The sequence below is a fragment of the Hypanus sabinus genome, chromosome 8 (genome assembly GCF_030144855.1).
Source record: "Hypanus sabinus isolate sHypSab1 chromosome 8, sHypSab1.hap1, whole genome shotgun sequence".
NCBI classification, from domain to species: Eukaryota; Metazoa; Chordata; class Chondrichthyes; order Myliobatiformes; family Dasyatidae; genus Hypanus; species Hypanus sabinus.
The window spans coordinates 131,914,967-131,933,903 of record NC_082713.1 but is presented as its reverse complement, the minus strand read 5'-3'; the positions used below and the strand labels follow the sequence as shown (position 1 = coordinate 131,933,903).

The 18,937-nt window shown below is 43.5% G+C and overlaps 1 protein-coding gene and 1 pseudogene across 3 annotated transcripts in view; one reads left to right on the top strand and one right to left on the bottom strand.

The window, feature by feature from the left end:
- Positions 1-17,435, top strand: part of pus7l (pseudouridine synthase 7 like) — a 62,441-nt gene extending 45,006 nt beyond the window's left edge. For 2 of the 3 annotated variants that reach the window (XM_059977846.1, XM_059977844.1), the window contains exon 11: positions 937-17,435. The gene's annotated coding sequence lies outside the window, so the exon portion shown is untranslated. The remainder of the gene's footprint in view (positions 1-936) is intronic. The other variant, XM_059977845.1, reaches the window with a different exon arrangement.
- On the bottom strand, positions 13,492-15,534 carry LOC132398429 (uncharacterized; annotated as a pseudogene).
- Positions 17,436-18,937: the final 1,502 nt, after the last annotated feature.

Here is an 18,937-nt window from a genome sequence, read left to right as displayed (position 1 = left end):
CGTGCCTATCTAGTATCTGCCTCTATCACCATTCTCGGCAGCACATTCTAGGCACTCACCATTCTCTGTATAAAGAACTTAATTGTGACATGCCCCTCTGTACTTTTCTCCAATCACCTTAAAAGTATTAGCCATTTCCACCCTGGGAAAAAGTCTCTGGCTGTCCGCTCTATCATTGCCTTTCTTAATATTCATATTTCAGAAGATTAGGAGCAGAGATAATAGAGGTATTAGAAACGACCAATGCAAAAGGGTGGAAATATTTCCCAGGGTAATTTAGTTCACAAAAAAGCGCAAATCTTAACGGTGAAATTGTGCTGTCAGGGAACATTTCCTCACACAAAATTTGAAACTCCTCCAATTTGACATTTGATATTTCTCTAATCCTATCTCCTTCCTCTCCTGTCCTCAAAAGAAAACAGCTGAGGTGAAATTGGATTTTCAGTAAAGAAATATCTGCCTGGTGGTAGCATCCTGAGGTACAGGAAGCTGTGGAGGATGAGGGCAGGGTGTGAAGGCTCTTTGGATGTAAAAGCTGGTGGGATGAGAAGTGAGGACAAGGAAATCCTATCCTTATTTTAGAAGCATTGAGTACAAAAGTGTGGAAATTGGAGCAGTCACGGTTGAGGGTCCTATCATCTGCGGTTGATGGAGTGCACAGTTGAGAAAATAAGACATAAAAAGCAGTGTTATGAAGGAGAATTGACTAGTGGAATGGAGTCTTAGAAGAAACAAGTTAGAAAGAAATGTCTTCAAGATGGCTATGAGAGTTAGTTACTCAAACTTTCAGAAATCTCTCATTGCTTCCTACATCGTTGTAATAGAGTTCTTTCTATGTGAGTTTGAGGAATACCACTTCTTATTGCAGCCTTTTGGATTTATCCTTGGGGTTCAACAATTTCAGACAATAATCAGCATTTCTATTTTTTATTTAAGATCTCCAGAACTTCCTCCATTTCACTCTGGTAATTTTGGACAATTGATCTGAGTTTACAACTCCACCCTTGCCCTATTTGAACAGTAATCTGCTGGAAGAACTCAACAGGTTGAGCAGCATCTATGGAAGAGAAGGAATTGCCTAAGTAAGGCACTGCCTTGCCCTATTTCACCTTGTGCTCTTACTCCTTTTGTTATTTCACTCTCTTCCCTGCCAAACTTTGCTTCCCACCGTTCTCTGCTTGCTTTTCCGAATTCTGGTGAAGCATTAACTCATCTTCCCTCAACACAGTATCTCCAGCTTTTTCTGCTCTTGTTCTGTACTTCCAGGATCTACAGTATTTGCTTTTGTTAAAGCATGCGTTCCCATGTTTTCAATGCTACAGATTTAGAAATAAACCCTGGTGTTTTTGTAGAATTGACCATCAGTGCTGACTTTTGGCGATCAGTGGGTTTGATTGAGCTGATCCTGATACACAGATACAACCCACACTTGTGCACGGATAAACTAAATTTATTATGGCTACAAGACTCCCGAGGTTTCTATATTGCTACCTCAATGCATTCCCGGGAGAAACGGTGTTGATGAGACCACAATCTGCAGAGAGTAAGACCATGCCTAATGCAGCACCTTGATATCCATCGGATAGCTTGTGGTGAAACATCTTTTCATTGTCTCATAATGAGCAGAGATAGTTAGAAATGGGGGGGGGGGATTTAAATAATGAAAAATAGAAAATGCTGATTTCAAAATACAAAACTGCCAGTAACTAATTACGAACATAAATATACATTTAATTACAGCATAAAAGAAAAAGAAAAGATTTGTACATATGAATGAAAGCGTTCGGAACAAGAGTAGGACATTTCAGGCGTGCCTGCCACATCGTAACATCAGAGCTGATCAAATTCTGGCTAAGTTCCAGCTATGGTTGGAGTAACTTTGATGAGCCAGATATGAAGCAGAGTTCTTTGGCTCAATCCCTGTACTCTGGCACATCGTGGCCTTGCCACTCCTTTTACATCATTACTGAACCTGTGGTTAGGTGGAATCATTGTGGACAGGGGTCCAGTAGAATCACTTTAAGATAGTGGCAGCATTTTGAATGTCATTTATTAGATGGAAACCCAGGTGTGTGAACAGGTGCATGAACTGGTGTGGGAAATAAAGCCTACAGGGTTTACTGATAATTGCTGTTAACTTGTCAGTAGCATTTAAATCAATGAAGGGAAGTTGGCTGGAAGCTAGCATATTGGTTGCTTTTTTTAGAAGTATGACTGCCTCAAGGACCTTGGCTCCATTGGGGTGTGAGTAGGAGGTCACATAAATCAGATCTGTATTTGATTGTTAGCCTCACCACTGGTTTTAGAGCCCATAGATAAAGCTCAAGGTTATGTGGTGGTGCTGTCAAAATCCTCCCCATGTTCAGCATTGCTGGTGCATTACATTTATATCTATGCGGATTACTGGCAGCAATGGTTTATTGGATTAACATAAGAGGACATAAAATTGCATCCAATATTGTCAACATTAGTAGAGTGTTGAGAACACTTCAATCATAAGGTCTTCAGTTTTAGGTATGTGAAATGAATGGTACAAAATCTTGGGTTGTTTAATGTGGAATATGGTCCCAGTATACCCCTTTCTGGGTTTTCCTTTTACCAGTGGTTGATTTAAGCGTTCAGGAAAAGATCAAGCTGAAGATTGATTGTGTATCAGTGTACTTTAGCAACATATGCAAGGCAGATACTATGGTTTCTTATGTATCTATATAGATGGTTCAAAGATCCAGTGACAGGTTGTTCAGGTGTTTCTGCTTATGCCCCAAAATTTCAGATGACTATTAAGAAAAGATTATTGAATTGACTTTATTACTTACATTCTTCATATACATGAGGAGTAAAAATCTTTTGTGTTACGCCTCCGTCTAAATGTGCAATGTGCAATTTATAGTAATTTATAATAAATAGTATGTAAAACAGGATAGTCAATATAACATAGAAATATGCAGCTGTATCAGCATGAGTTAATCAGTCTGATGGCCTGGTGGAAGAAGCTGTCCTGGAGCCTGTTGGTCCTGGCTTTTATGCTGTGGTACCATTTCCCGGATGGTAGCAGCTGGAACAGTTTGTGGTTGGGGTGACTCGGGTCTCCAATGATCCTTCGGGCCCTTTTTTCACACCTGTCTTTGTAAATGACCTGAATAGTGGGAAGTTCACATCTACAGATGCACTGGGCTGTCCGCACCGCTCTCTGCAGAGTCCTGTGATTGAGGAAAGTACAGTTCCCATACCAGGCAGCGATGCAGCCAGTCAGGATGCTCTCAATTGTGCCCCTACAGAAGGTTCTTATGATTTGGGGGCCCATACCAAACTTCTGCAATCATCTTGTGCTGTTGTGCCCTTTTCACCACACAGCTGGTGTGTAGAGCACATGAGATCCTCAGTGACGTGTATGCCAAGGAACTTAAAGCTGTTCACCCTCTCAACCCCAGATCCATTGATGTCAATAGGAATGTAGCTTGTCTCCATTCCTCCTGTAGTCCACAATTAGCTGTTTTGTTTTTGCGATGTTGAGGGAGAGGTTGCTTTCTTGATACCACTGTGTCAGGGTGATGACTTCTCTGTAGGCTGCCTCATTATTATTTGAGATTAGGCCAATCAGTGTAGTGTCGTCAACAAATTTAATTACTAGATTGGAGTGGTGGGTGGTGACACAGTCATGGGTATACAGAGAGTAAAGGAGGGGGCTTAGTACGCAGCCCTGAGGGGCACCTGCATTGAGGGTCAGAGGGGCAGAGGTGAGGGAGCTCACTCTTACAAACTGCCAGTGATCTGACAGGAAGTCCAGGATCCAGCTGCACAAGGCAGGGTGAAGGCCGAGGTCTCTGAGCTTCTTGTCGAGCCTGGAGGGAATTATGGTGTTGAATGCTGAACTGTAGTCCAAGAACAGCATTCTCACATAAGCATCCTTCTCCAGATGTGTAAAGACAGTGTAGAGAGCAGTGGCTACAGAGCCATCTGTCGATCAGTTGTAGGGGGTCCAGTGTGTGTGGTAGTATGCTGCATATGTTGTCCTTGACACGTCTCTCATGCTTATTATTGAGGACATCAGTCATACAGACATGTTGCCTTGGTCTTTTTAGGTACAGTATCAATGGTGGATGTTTTGAAGCAGGAGGGCACTCTACACTGGGAGAGGGAGAGATTAAAAATGTCTGTAAACACACCTGCCATTTGTGCCATGCACGTCCTGAGTACCCGCCCTGGGATGCCGTCCGGTCCCGCAGCCTTGAGACTGTCCACTTGTTGGAAACACCTTCGTACTTCGGCCTCAGAGGTGACTAAGCTGCGGGTCGCATCAGCTGACTAAAGTCTCCCCGAAGCTTCGTCAACACATCTAGGTGAGCACACGGGGAGATAGCATACTCAACCACTGCTACTTACCCTTCCGCAACTCTTTCAAAAGTGCTCCTTCACCCCTCCATTTGGAAAATCGGATCACTCCTCCATCTTGCTGCTGCCAAAATACAGACAGAAGTTGAAATCAGAGGCGGCCATAGTTACAACTGCCCACTGTTGGTCCAGCCAATCAGCATCCATGCTGCAGGACTGTCCTGTACTCCATGATGTGGATCTCTCCAAGTTCATGGATTGGGTCACAGGTTTCATCTGGAAGTGCAGCAGTGATGTTGTCCACTCAGAAACTGGTCAGGGTCTATCCAAACCAGAAACCCTGGATCAACACTTCCGTGTGAGCAGCACTTACCATTCAACACAGAGCTTACATTGCCGGTAATTAGCAAGAGCTCACGAAACGCAGCTGCGATCTGCGCAAAGTCATCAAGGTAGCGAAACGATAATACAGGGACAAGATCCAGATACAACTTTCCACCAACAACACACGCAGCTTATGGCAAGGTCTGCACACCTTCGCAGGCTTCAAAGCTAAATGCAGTGGAGTTTCCAACATCACTGCCTCTCTCCCAGCCGAGTTAAATCATTTTTACACTCAATTTGATGTTGCCAACAGTACTCATGTCTGAGATAGTTGCTGTCACGTTGAAATGGGTCAAAGAAGTACGCCCTAATTATGTTCTTAGTTTTCACATTCTTCTTGAGATTGGACAACATCTGTTGAGGCTGCAGGGTGTAGTCCAGGGGTGGGCAACCTTTACCACTGAAAGAGCCATTTGGACCCATCTCCCACAGAAAAGAAAACACTGGGAGCCACAAACCCCGTTTGACATTTAAAATGAAATAACACTGCATACTATGTTTTTTTTTTGCCTTTATGCTATGTATAAACAAACTATAATGTGTTGCATTTATGAAATCGATGAACTCCTGCAGAGAAAATGAAATTACATTTCTGCATGCAACAAAAACATTTTGAATTCTGAAAAAAAGACGTTGGGTTGAAGGTTACTTTTAAGTAAAATACTCAGTGTCTATTTGAGTGCTTCTTGTATTTATGAAAAACGCCGAACTTAAATTGTCCGCCAGCAGCAAACCAAAAGTAACATCAGCCAGCTGTCAACCTGCAAAATAAAAGGACTATTTCACTGAACAATGAAAAAATATGAATATACGTAAAATAATAGGCAATTAAAATATTTATCATATTTGGTTAATGGGATTTCTGCTCCTGGACCTCAGCGCACAGCGTCTGCACATCAGGGTTGTATGATGTCACCTTCACCTTTACACAGGATCGCAAGCTGTCATCTGTGAGGCGTGCGCGATGTTTGTTTTTAATAAAGTTCATGTTGGAGAACACCTGCTCACATACATATGTGGATCCAAAGATCGACAGGACTCCAAGTGCATACTTTTTAATGTTTACATAAATGTCGGGGATAGCATTCCATGTTTCAAACACAAGTTTGTCCGGTTTAGGGAGGTTTTCAATATCACTCCATTTGTGATTTTGAGCAAGAACGGCCTTCTGACGGGCAACATCTTCAAGGTCTGCTGTCAAGAGTCTAAGCTTGGACACCCATATGTCTTTGTCGGCTATGTCGGCCAGTTCCATCTCAATATCAGGTTGACTCACACCTGCCAATGCAGTCGTATTCAGTAGGGATGGATAGATGCTTAGGGGAGTGACCGGGAAGGATAATGTGTTTTTTATCTCTCTGAACTCACAGAAGCGTTTCACAAACGATGTTTGCATTGCGATGATTGCAGAATGTAAATACTCTGAATTTATCATATCGTGAGCTTGTTTGAACTCTCTCAAATTGGGGAAGTGAGACAATGTGCCTTTCTGTAAATCTCTGGCAAGCACTGTCAACTTGCGCTGGAATGCCAAAACATCCTCCAACATGTGCAGGGCTGTACGTCCTTTCCCCTGAAGAGCTGTGTTCAGCGTGTTCAGGTGCGCTGTCATGTCTACCATGAAGTGTAGCTTTTCCAGCCACTCTGGCTGTTCCAGCTCAGGAAAGGTGAGCCCTTTGCTGCCCAGGAAAGTTTTCACTTATTCCAGACACGCGACCAAGCGTTTCAGCACCTCCCCTCTTGACAGCCACCAGACTTTTTTGTGCAGCAGGAGATCAGAATATGCGCTTTCCAGCTCGTCCAGTAACAAACAGAATTGACGGTGATTTAAACTTTTTGCCATTATTTTCTTGACAATCTGAATGACAACATCCATTACTTCTGTGCATTCCGGAGGAAATGTTTGAGTGCACAGTGCCTCTTGGTGCAAGATGCAGTGAAAAGTCAGCAGCTTTCTGTCCAGCGACTTCTGCAGTAAAACCACAAATCCCTTGTGCGCTCCTGTCATACTTGGTGCCCCATCAGTAGCTACTGACACCAGGTGTGTGGTCTTTATTACTTTGGCTCTTAAACAATTCAAGACAGCCTCACAGATGTCCTCTCCCCGTGTTTGGACTCTTAGAGGTATCAACTCAATCATTTCTTCCTGTGGCCCGGCAGAGTTTACATACCGGCAGAACAGCGCTATTTGTTCAATATCACCTTTGTCTTTAGACTCGTTACAGGCAATCGAGTAGGCCACAGCTGAATTGATGTCTTTAATTTACTGTCTTCTGATGTCTTCTGCCATTTTTATGGTTCTGTCTTTGACAGTCTTTGCAGAGAGGGGCATATCCCTGATTTTCTGCGCAATTTCACTCTTGTTTTTCAAGTCCGTGAATAGATGTTCTGAAATCTTAATGAAAGATTCTTTTATATATTCACCATCTGTAAACTGCTTCCCGTGCCTGACTATTTCCTGAGTGGCATCAAAACTAGCATATGTCGTTGATTTTCCAGACATCATCCACTTCTTGAAATGATTTTTGCTCAGATCAACCTTCCGCATCAGTCCTGAAACGGCTTTTTTTCTCTCATCTCCATCCGGATATTTTTGAGCAAAGGCTGCGTGTTTATTCTGGAAATGTCTTGCGACTTTTGACTTTTTGTTGTTTGCTAGCTTCTCATTGCATATTAAGCATACCGGTAAACCAGTCTCGTCAGCAGTGAAAGCAAATGAATCTGCCCACTTATCATTAAACGTTCTATTTTCTTCAGTCACTTTTCTTTTTTTAGAATTCTCCATAGTTAGCCTGCCTTGGATCGAAAAGTTAAAGAAATCGCGCACTGGTGGGTGTCAGGCATTGGCGACGAATATTAATAGCGACAAAAAACACGTTTTATTTAGATTGTACAAGATCACCATAATCTTCAAATTTAGAATTACATTTCAAAAACTAACAAACATAAAATACATTTTAATTAAATATTTATTTTCCATAGGGAGCCGCAGCACGGAGATGAAAGAGCCACATGCGGCTCCGGAGCCGCGGGTTGCCGACCCCTGGTCTAGGCTGTATATCCATTTCATATGGGTCTTTGTTCATGTAGGGGTCGAAGGAAATGAAATGGCAGACAAGCAATCACTTAAAATTAACGATGTAAGTGAGTGGTGCCTTTTCGTGAAGGGGAGGTGAAAGCCCTAATTAAAGGATCTATTTGATCACTGTGACAACAAAGTTGGGATAAGGAAAAGAAAGGACATTTATGTAAAATTCAAAGGATGGTAGGAAGTCAACTGGGAGATGGTTATAACAGGAGGGAAGAAATTGTACTTGCACATTTACATATTGGATGTACTAGGATGAATAGTTCCTTGACTGGAATTAATATGGATGATATGTGTATTTCTAGGGTGTGTACTTTTCAAGAAATGGTGCAGTGTATATTGTTTGAATAGTAGAATACATAAGTGCAAAGTCTAGGCAAGTGTGCAAAAAAGCAGAGTGACTTTAATCCGCCATACCAAATACAGCTATAAGCGGGCAAGGTCTCAGTGTCACCCCCAAAACCTCACTGATAATTTTAAAAACCAGTGCCCACTAGCCATCAAGCCGAGGGTAAGACCAAATTCCATGCACTAAACCAGTTGGAGAGAAGGAACACCTGTCACAGCCAGCATCTGTCCGGGGATATATGTCAGCAAGCCAGGCTTTACTTGAATGTACCCTGTGTAAAACTTTAAATTGTATGAGCCCCAGTCTAGCACATGATAACGAGGAATGAACCTTATTCAATGCTTTTGTTGCTTTTGTCCAATATTCCTCAGCCAGATCCATACCAAGGTCATCCTCCCACCTAGTCTTAGTTTTGTTTAGATCTTGAACTCCCAAAGACATCAGCTGAGAGCACAGTGCAGAGATCAGCCCTTTATTATTAAAGCGAAGAGTGAGTTTCTCCCACAACATAACAGGTGGTAGATCAGGAAAAGAGGGAAATTTTTCCTTGACAAAGTGGTGAATCTGCAGGTATTTAAAAAAAATTATTATGCAGAAGGCCATATTTACTGCACAGGTTATCAAAACTATCAAATATGTTATCAGTGTACAAATCCTTCAAACCCCATTGTCTAAAAATTGAATCGAGTGTAGAGGGGAGAAATAGATGGTTTCTATGAATGGGACCCAAAACTGAAGCCGATATGAACTTACTGTGGCAGCGAAATTGTTTAAAAATTGAGGGTGGAGAACACGACCGGGTTAGATGTGAATTGAGAGGATTTCAATGGCAAGGAAGAATACACGAAAGCTGGGAGAGACGAGGTGTGGCAAGACCATGTCTCAAGCAGGCACCAGTTTATATCTGTCCAGTGGAGCCAAAATAATACCTTTTGAATGTTTGATGCTCAGTAATAATGATTAAAACTAGGAAGGCCCATTCCACCTACATCACGACCTCTTTGGAGAATGCACTTATTAATTTAGGCCCTTATTTTCCCCAAATAAAGGTGGTTATAGCTTGGTTGATTGATTTGAAAAATAACTTGGGTAAGAAAACTGGCAAGCACTGGAACAAATAAAGAAATCTGGGAAGTACAGTCATTTTCACTGATTTTATTCTCCCAGCTATAGTAAGGGGTAAACTGCGCCATCTCTCAAAATCAGCCTTCATTTAGCTAACCCGAGGCCTGTAGTTAGCTGCAGAGATGTAAAAGAGCAAGTAACGTGTATTCCTAGGTATACAAAATCCTTGAGATAAAGGAAAAGGCAAAGATTCCTGTTGGATCCGTAGGGCCAAGTTATTAATGGGAAAGCATTTGCTTTTTTGAAAGTTCAGTTTATAGCCAGAGAAAGCTCCAAATTGCCCTGAAAATGACATAATGGCAGGATTGCTACCTACAGGGTCGTTAACATAAAGTAAGAGGTCATCCGCATACAGGGATACACGGTGTTCCATGTCCCCTCTCCTAACGCCTTGAAATAATGTAGTTGACTTAAATGCAATAGAAAGAGGCTCAAAAGCAATTGCAAAAAGAAGCGGGGACAATGGGCAGCCTTGGTGAGTGCCACGTGTTAATGGGAAATAGTCAGATCGAAAATAATTCTTCTGTATATACGCTAAAGGGGAGTGATATAATAGCTTAACCCAGGCTACAAATACTCTGCCAAATCCAAATTTCTCCAAAACACTAAACAAAGATACCCACTCCACTATCAAATGCCTTCTCCACGTCCAAGGAGACAACAACCTCCGGACTTGGAGAATCACAGGGTGAATAAACCACATCAGCCAGTCAACGGATATTAAAAAAAGAATGGCAAGTTTTAATAAAAGCCTGTTTGATCATCTGAGATTATCTTGGGAAGGGGGTTTTCTAAACGGCACGCAAACACTTTAGCCAGAATTTAGCCAGAGAAGTGAAACACATCCTGTGAAAGAGTAGAGGGTAAGGAACCATCCTCCAAAGATTCCTGAAACACTTCTAGAAGAACCAGTATGAGCTTATCCTTAAATTTCTTATAAAATTCTATCAGAGAACCATCAGGACCTGGGGACTTACCACTCTGCATAGCCATAATGGCATTATTAATCTCTTCCTGCCCAAGAGTCTGATCTAAATTCTCCACCTCCTCTGGTTCAGGAGCTGGTATTTCCAAATTATCTAAAAATTGTTCCATATTTGTTATCTCTGAGGTATACAGAGAGGAATAGAAAGTTGCAAAGATGTTATTAATCTCTTTTGGATTGCTTGTCAAGTTTTGGTGCGTGTCTCTTATCTGGGGAATAAGTTGTGATGCAGCTTGACGCTTCAACTGATAAGCCATAAGCCAGCTCGCCCTGTTACCATATTCATAATAGAGGCTCAAGAATTAATTGTTCTGATAGGTTTGTAGATAGAAGATTAAAGTTTGCTTGCAAATCAACCCGGCTTTTATATAATTCCGCAGTGGGTGCCTCAGAATATTACCTGTCCAGATCCAAAATAGATTGCAATAACACTTGCATTTCCTTCCTATGCTCTTTATTGGCATGTGAAGTACAAGATATTATTTGACCCCTCAAGTAAACTTTTAAAGTTTCCCAAAGAGTGTGATAACGACTCAGTTTTGTTAGCCTCGAAGAATGTGTCAATGTTAGCCAATATATAACTACAGAATTTCTCATTGGAAAGCAAAAGGGGGTTAAGTCTCCACAGAGGCCCTTCTCTGATGTTTAAAGGAAAACATAGGTTCAGTTTCACAGGCGAGTGATCAGATATAATTATAGCAGTGTACTCAACTTGTCTAATCATTGGTATCAAGGAACTATCTATAAAGAAATAGTCTAGCCTGGAATAGGAGTGGTGAACATGAGAAAAGAAAGAATTGCCTAACTAATGGATTCAGAACGCTCCAAGTATCATATAACCATTTTGTTGCATAAACATCGCGAAGGCCTTTGCCATACCATAAAATGTTCTCCTAGAGGTAGACCTATCAAGCTGTGGGTCAATAGCACAGTTCAAATCTCCTGAAAAGATCAGCTGGTGTGTATTCAGGTTCGGTATTAATGACAAAACCTTATTTGCAAAGTGGATGTCATCCCAATTAGGGGCATAAACACTTACCAAAATGACAGGTATCTGAAAGAGAGATCCAGAGACTATAATAAAGCGACCATTAGGGTCACTGATTACATCAGATGGTGTAAACTGCATTCTTTTGGTGATTAATATTGCCACCCCCCGGACCTACTATTAAATCTGGAATGGAAAACGCGACTAATCCATGCTTTTATTCTATTATGGTCTTCCACTCTTAAATGTGTCTCTTGTAGAAATAGTATATCTGCTTTTAATTGTTTCAGATGAGAGAAAACTTTAGCTCTTTTAACAGCACCATTGAGCCCCTTTACATTCCAAGAAATAAACCTCACAGGGTGGCCTCCGTCAGCAGCACTCGTGTTAACCAGATTAGGAGACACACAGGGCCCACAATCCAAAACAGTGCGAGGGCACGAGCTATACACAATAACACACAATGAAAAGAAAGTCTGGCCAATCTGTAACACACAAAAGAATAAGCTGCCATGGTGATCCCCCAAAACACTCCCCCAACACCCCTTTACACAAACAAGCAAAAACAATTACCACCCCCCCCCCCAAACCTAGATCTACCTCCCCACAGGCATTACCAAACAAAAAACTTCCAAAGTGTTCCCCATACAACCAAAACTTTAATCTAATCTAGGCTGGCTCCCCTCCTTAAAATTTATAGCAACACTTTTAATATATATAGGCTAAAGATAACACAGGTCAAACAAAGCATTAAAAACAAAAAAAAAACTAGGAAACTAAATGCCAGAGATACAAATACCAAATATTTACATTTTGCTGGTTGAAAGATTTTATTAATCAGATTCCGCAGCATAGCAGTTCGACCCAATCGTCTTCCACAAATTAAACTGGAAAAAATGAACAAAGAAGTGAATCATAAAAATTAACTGTTTGCCTCGGCAGGAGATCCCTTCAATGCTGCATGAATAACCTAAAAAAAGTCACTGCTCTTCTCATTCTTCTCCCCAGCGCAAATGGTAATACTCTTTGGCCACCTCTGGTATACTGAAATAATGCTTTTTACCTTCATGGATGACCTGGAGCCGGGCCAGATACATGAGGCTGAACCTGACCCCTTTCTCATAAAGCAGGGATTTCACCTCCTTGAATGCTGCTCATTTTTTCCCCAGCTCTGCACTAAAATCTTCATGAGAAAACGCAATGTCCGTGGATATACAGCTCCTGCTTCCGTCTACAGATGATGCGTTGCTCATCTTGAAAGAAGTGAAAGAGAACCAAGAACGTTCTTGGTCTCGTTTGCTTGGCTTCAAAGACACCGGATGGTTTAGGCCTGACTTGATGAGCACATGAAAGTACGGGAGGCCTTGGGAAGAAATTTGTCCCCAGCCCTTCGTCAAAAAACTCGGTCATAAATTTAAACCTTCCAAATTTTCAGGAATGCTGACCACTCTCAAATTGGATCTCTGCAACCAATTTTTGAGGTCATGTAGCTTTCCCTTCAGAAATGCGTTTTCGCTCTGCAACGCTGCAATGGCGGCTTCGGTGCTCGCCAGTCGGTCACTATAATCATTCAGGCAATCTTAAGACATAATTTGTTCCATGGCAGCATTCACTGGTGACAAAGCATCTTCAAGTTCTTTCTCGGGCAGTATGCACTACTTGCGTCATGTCAGTAAGAAGTACTAAGCGAAGCCTCTCCAGGTCATCGGGTAGCACAGGTCCAGCATTGTGCAACGGCGCCATTACCATAACATCAGCTTTCTTGCTCAAGGCTTTGCTATCTTTTTCCCCGGTTTTCCTTCGAAGGTGCATTTTATTTGCCATGTCAGTGTCCAGCAATGTCCCGGGTTGTTCACAGTGTTGAATTTTCAGTTATCTTGAGCATACGGCAAAGATAAACAGCTAGATTTTCAATAAAAATTGGGAGCCACACTCTCATGCACCTACTCACTCCATGCACAACTCAAGAGTCCTCACGTAGAGACTTTCTGATGTGTATTCAAAATGGCTTTCAGCATTCCATCCAGGAAGCAGTGAGGAAGAGGATGCACAGTATTAGATCAAATAAAAAGCCAGCTTAATTGTGCTTGAGCACTTATCTTATCATGATCATAATTTCACATGCAGTGCTGTGTACACACATCTACTGACGCCTCTGGACACATCTTCAGTGATTTTCCTGGAATCATCGGGTCTTTCAACATCATACACCCTCCTGCAGGTGACCCTGCCGGGGCTGATCAGAACCCAGCTTGTGTCCAGATGGCTAGCTGCTTATGACTCCATGGCTCCCCTCTTCTGAGCCACAGCCACCTTGAGGCCCTCTCTGCCACTTCCGTGGTACTGCGGATGTCTCTCCTCTTCCTCTCTCCTTCAATGCCCAAATTGCTGAAGGCTCTGGCTAAGGAACGGGCTGCGAATCCTCTACATCCAACCTCCACTGGGCGACACCTCGCTCTCCATCCGGCCTGCAGGCAGTTGCTGACCAGTCCTGCGTACTTTCCTTTCAAAGGCTTCTTCCAAGTGATCTTCCCATGGGACTGTCAGTTTCATCATCACCATTCGCTTCGTAGACTCAGACACAATGACAGTGTATAGTTGCAGGGTGGCGGCTGCAATATGGTTGGGGAACTTCAGCTGCCGTTCAAGGTCCACCAACAGCTGCCAGTCCCTTGCAGAGGTCAGGATGTCTGCAGATGTTCTTTTGGTGGATATTGGCCTCTTTCCCAGCTCTGACAAAGGCAATGGTCTGCTTGGAGGGTCGGGACCGCTTCGCCCACTCCACTCCTGAGCTGATGGCTTCAGCGATGGTCTTCAGGACCTGATCATGCCTCCAACGGTACCGTCCCTCACCAAGTGCCCTTGTGCAGCCGCTGGGGATTCCTCGCTTGGAGCACAGCGGGCACACTGATGACTCTGCCCCATGCGTGCAGGTTTGATGGGCTTGGAAGCACATCGTACACCGCCTGGGTGAGAAATTGGATGTGGTATGGTTCGACTTTCCAAAGCTCAGCCCAGGTCACTTTCCTCTCCACCACATTCTCCTGTCTTGTCCAAGCACCCTGTAGCTTCATTTCTACCGCCTTGCAGGTTTTCATCTCTTCCACTGCTGCTCTCACCTCCTCCTGAACTAGGCGACAACTTTCCTTCCCTCTGATGGTGTCCATTTGGGGAGCTGGAAAGGATCCTGGCCCAGCTGGGCCTCATGTGACCACTCCCACCAGCCTCCTGTGACGCAGCCTTTCCTCTGCTTCCTGAACAGCTTCCTCCACCCTCCATTTCCTGCCAGTCCTCACTTGGATCCCTGCTCGAGCCAGCTTCGGATCACTTGAGTCCCTGTACTGTACCACTTCTCTGGCTCTTGTTACCTTGAATTCCTCCTCCAAGGATTTGAAGGGCCTTTGCAGTTTGTTGTGGTGTCGATAGAGTGTGATGCTGCTCAGGCTCCTCGGCAGCCCCAGCCATCTCCTGAGGGGCTTACTGACCCTCCCCTTTAAGGTTTCGACTGTCGAGATCGGAACTGCACAGACGAGAAGAGGCTCACAGGATTCTGGGAAGAATGTTATGTTGATACACCCAGGCTTTAAACTTCCCAGGTAGGCCAGACTTGTCCACAGATTTCAGCCAGCCATCCATCTGGTGCAGGTGGCATGAATGGATGCCGTGTCCCTTAGAGAGCTGTCAAAAACCTTACCTGACCCCTTGACTGGCTTTTCTGTGATGGGATGGCTGTGCCTGCAATGCTGAACCGGAACCCCCGCCTTCCCTTTCCTCGGCACCATTGATCTTGATTTGGCTGGTTTGAAACACATCCCGGCCCGCTCCACCAGCTTTTCGAGCCCCTGCAGAATCCACCGGCAGCCTGGGACTGATTCTGTGGTGACTGTGAGGTCATCCATGAATACTCTGATGGGTGGTTGCTGTTGAATGGAATTCATTCTGGGCTCTCTGCACTCTGTTTCAGCAGACTGAGTGAGCATGTTCATGTCTAGGGAGAACAGTGTCACTGAGATAGTGCACCCTGTCATGATGCCGATCTCCACCTTGTGCCAGCTCGATGTAATTGCTCCTGAAGAGACCCTCATCCTGAAGTTGCTGTAATAATCAGCGATAAGGTCTCTGATTCTGCTGGGGACGTGATGTTTAGTCAGTGTGAGCTGCACCAGCTTGTGCGGAATGGAGCCATATGCATTTGCCAGATCGAGCCAAAACACTGACAGGTTGCCCTTATTCTCCCTGATGAGCTGTGTCACCACTCTGGTATGCTCCAGATAGCCTGGCATCCCTGAAATGCCACCCCTCTGGACTGAGGTATCGATATAGGTGTTCTTTGCTAGGTAGGTGCACGGCTGAGTGGAAACTGTGCTGAAGAAGATCTTCAGCTCGACACACAGCAGAGAAATGATATGGAACTAGTCTGTCTGGGTGTTGTTTTCCTCCTTCGGAATCCACACCCCTTCAGCCACTCTCCACTGTTCTGGGATCTTCCCCCTTCTCCTGAAGATTTGCAGCATCTTCCACAGACACAACAGGAGTTGGGGGCAGTTCTAGTACACTTTGTACGAGGTGCTACTTGATCCTGGAGCCGAGCTTACCCTTGCTTTGCTGACGATGTCTCCGACCTCCTTTAGCTGCAGCTCTGACATGTTGAACTGCACATCTGGATCGGGGAGTCTGTTGGGGTGTTGCACTCCCCCAGCTCCTGCTCTCTTTCAGGATCATTGTAAATCTTCAGATGTTGGTCGGTGTCTTCCTGCAAACAGGTCAGTTTCCCACTGCGCCTCTGCCCCAGCAACTCCTTGCTAGACTTGAAGGGGTTGGCAATAAAGGCAGCATGTTTTTGGGCCCTTTCATGACGCCGTCTCCGATGCCACTCTGCCCGGCGGTATAGTATTTGAAAGATAAAAAATAGGAAATCTGTTAATGTTCTGAATTTATGTTAGACTGACTTTCATGCAATGAGGCTGGAGGCTGTTCACTAGACGTCTTCTGATGAATACAGTGTTCATTGGGGGTATTCCTGAAAAGTGAAATGCTACACAGCTTTCCACCCTCCATTTCTTCTGCCTACCTACACTTCTTTCACTTCTCTATCTTTCTCCTCAATCTCCTGTCATCACCCTCTTTCCCCTCTCCCTTGTTCACCCTTACCCCAATTCACATCATTCTTCCATTGTGCTCACAATAGACCTCCCTTCCCTCCATTTCTCTTACTTCCTCCAAGCTCCTTTGCCCACCGAACCTCCTGAACATGTTGACCCCACCCATTCCCCAACTCTTGGCTCACAGCAGCCCTCTCATGTGCCTACTGCTCACCCTGACTCTTCTCCCACTACCCAATCGCAGTCACACCAAGCAAGCTTTGCTCTTCTTCCTCTTCCAAGCCCTGAGAGATGAGAGACTATTGGGGAGGGAGGGAGCCACAAGACGAGGGAGAGGTTGAGCTGCTTGAGTTGCATCCACCCAAGCAATCACTGTCTGGAGATGGTGGAAAGTCTTTGGAATAACAGGAAGTGTATCACTTAACTGCAGGATACCTTTATGACTCGCTACTTGACACTTCAGCTAGAAGCTCAAGACCATTCAGGATGATGCAGCCTGCAGAAAAAGCCTTCCATCCACACTCCCAGTTTCGTTTTCTCCACTGCCAGTACTCTGTGGTTCCTTAGCATGCCACCTGCAAAATCCATTTCTTGCCTACACCACCAAGTGTGATTTTGGGTCTGAGGTTGATGGATATTTGTTGGATGTCAGGGGACATACAACTAAGTTGGGGAGATGTGTTTAATTGATGCGGTTTGTGGATTTGACTCTAGTTCATGTTATTATGTGTTTCTGGTCACACCTTTTTGTTGGTATTTTGTGCCATTCTGATCGGGACAGACTAGCTCTGCAGCCTAAGTTTAATGAATGACACAGCTAGACTGAACTAAACTGAGCTGAACTGAATACACCTGGTCTGGTTGAATGATTTGTGGTTGGTGTTTTATTTTCTTTGTTTTTTGCTTATGTGTTTTTTTTTGCAGTTTGCGCGTTTTGTGCGAAGGAGGTTTAATTTTTTTTCTCTTTAAAAGGGTCCCATGGCTTTTCTTTCTTTGTTTTGTGGCAGTTTGAGAGAAGATAAGTCCCAGGGCTGTGTACTACATACATATTTTGATAATAAATAAATGTACTTTGAACCTTTGAGCAGTGAGATGACTTTCCAAGATGTGAATACTTTTCAATCTTGCTTTAAACTCAAATTGCCCTCCTCACAGAAAGAAACCCTATGAATGACTGCTTTCTGATCTTGTTTCAAACATTTCAAATGTACATTTAACATCAGAGAAATGTATACAATATATATCCTGAAATTCTTTTTCTTCGCAGCCATCCACAAAAACTGAGGAGTGCCCCAAAGAATGTATGATAGTTAAATGTTGGAACTCCACAGCCCCCACCAACTCCCCCCTCCCACGCGTAGCAGCAGGAAGCAACGATCCCCCCTCCCCCAGCAGCAAAAAAAAATGTATCGGTGCTCGCACCGAGCACTCAAGCATGAAGCAAAGCAACAGTAAAGACACAGACTTGCAGAACCTCAAAGACTAATTGTTCACCCGGTATTTGACATACCACAGGCTCTCTCTCCCTAAAAAGGAGAAAAGAGGTGTCTGTTTCACTCTATGCTAATTTTAAAAACTCCACAGACACTGCCTGACCTGCAAGTATTTCCTGCAATAATTCCCAAATATCTTGGCCCGAAATGTGCATCTACAGATTTTATCTTGTTTATAATCCCTACATGCTTTCCATTAACCTGCTTTCCCTAAATTTGAACCTTCAAAGCCTTGTGCATGATTCTTCATATTTATTGTTGACATTGATCACCAAACCAGACTCCAAAACCTGTAATCCCTTACACCTTTGGCTCCAAATGAATAGCCTGTACTGCTGCACCTGACCACTTTACCAAAGCAAGCACCTAACTTCAAACTAAAATCCCTCTAGGATTCTAATGGTTCTTTTAAGCTCGACTGCTCCTTTAGCAATGCACAGCCTTTGGAACAAGATCCCTGTCCTGAATCCTCCAATGTAACTCTGGGTGGGTGGATAATGTCAAGTGGAAATTGATGGGGTTGTGTAGACTGGGGCCAAATCACAGTTTCCAGTGAAACTAAGAATTTTGAGAAATCAGCATAGCAAACGTAAGAAAGGAGATTGTCCTGGGAGCCACAGATAGAGACTTTATACTTGAAGTGGTATGTGTTCCGGTACATTAAATGCAAGAAAGGAAATCCTAGCCCAAATCTGGGCCTTGACACGGATTCACCGAGGATCTTCAGTAAGAAACGTGTCAAGTGCAATGATAGAACCACAAATATAAAGATCAGGAGGGTGATTTTCCAGGGAATGAACCACCACAGGGAGCTATTCATGTACTTTCACATATAACCTGTAATGAATTATTTAAACAAAGAATGCTTAATCAAACAATAACTTTAAAATATTACTTAAGTATTAAAAATACAACATTCCTCTGCTTAGCTGTAAATGCCAACTTATTATAGAATGCATCTCAACTTATATACATATAGTATATCCTGTACTGCAACTATACTTCATTAGAAGTTTGAAGAGATTTGGTATGTCAACAAAAACACTCAAAAACTTCTATAGATGTACCATGGAGAGCATTCTGACGGGCTG